Below are 1,266 nucleotides of genomic sequence, written 5' to 3'. Positions count from 1 at the left end.
ACTGCTTCCACAGCAGCCCACCCCCTCTCCGGGCCTTCCCTACAGCCTGCCTGGCTGGCCAGGGGACGCGCCAGCAGCCCTGCCCTAGGGTGGCAGGGAGGAGGCATTGCTCAAGGCTATGCCGCTGAGAAGCCTGGGTGACAAGAACCCAGGGCTGCGGGTCCTAGAGCAGAGCTCTGCTCACATCCCTTCCTCCCAGGTCACCAAAGCCACGGGCCTCTGGGAACCTCCCTCTTTCTTCTTACAACCTATGTCTTGATCCTTTGGAGGCTCATTAGGATTCCCAGTAGCCATTCCTCTTTGCCCAAACCCAGCACCTGCTCAAAAGGGCACAGCCAGGCCCATTTCTGGCCTGCAGTCGGCCTAGCTCCTACAGAGATAGATAATGGCCATAATCTTTATTACTGTTATTTTTAATCATGGATTTGAGATTCTGGTCCAGGCACTCATGAAATCACTTCCTTTGTCTTGTTTTCCATAGACAGGCTCTGACATGCAGCCAGGAAAGGCAGGGGGGAGGGGGGAAGGTGTTCAAAACACTGACCTGCCTCCGCCTCCCAGAGCAGCTGGCGCAGGGGAGGAGGCCGCAGGGCAAGGTGAGCTGCCTGGCAGGTGCTGACCCCCCCTGGGCCCTGGCCTTCCCCCCTTTTCCTTTCTTCTTTCTTTCCTTCCTTTCTCCCTCCCTTTCTTCCTTCACAGTATTTGTTTTTAGATTTTTTAAAGTTTATTTATTTATTTTGAGAGAGAGTGGGGGGGAGGGGCAGGGAGAGGAGAGAGAGAATCCCAAGCAAGGTCGGTGCAGAGCCCGACACAGGGCTCAAACCCACAACCCTTGAGATCATGATCTGAGCCAACGTTGGGTGCTTAACTGACTGAGCCACCCAGGTGCCCCTTAAGATAAAAAAAAGTCTCTACACTCCACTTGGGGCCCGAACTTAAGACCCCAAGATCAGGAGTCAGCACGTTTACTGACTGAGGCAGCCAGGCGCCCCTCCCCTTTTCCTAAAGGGCAATTCTTGGTCACGCCTGGAACCATAATCAGCTGCTGTGGCCTCTGTGACAGGCTTCTCCTCTGTGCTGCCTGAGGGGTTCTCCCCAGGAGGGAGGGTGGGGAGAGCAGACGCAGGAAAGGCCACAGAAGAGGGGGGCCGACGTGTGTGGTTTGTGGCTGAGCTTCGCCGCCCCCCCACCCCATATGGTGCTGGTGGCCTTCCCCCACACCGGCTCCTCCTTCCTAACTGCCCCCCGAAACCAAGGGGTGGGGGA

This window comes from Crocuta crocuta, unplaced genomic scaffold (assembly GCF_008692635.1).
Source record: "Crocuta crocuta isolate KB4526 unplaced genomic scaffold, BGI_CrCroc_1.0 scaffold13, whole genome shotgun sequence".
NCBI classification, from domain to species: Eukaryota; Metazoa; Chordata; class Mammalia; order Carnivora; family Hyaenidae; genus Crocuta; species Crocuta crocuta.
This window is presented reverse-complemented; position numbering follows the sequence as displayed.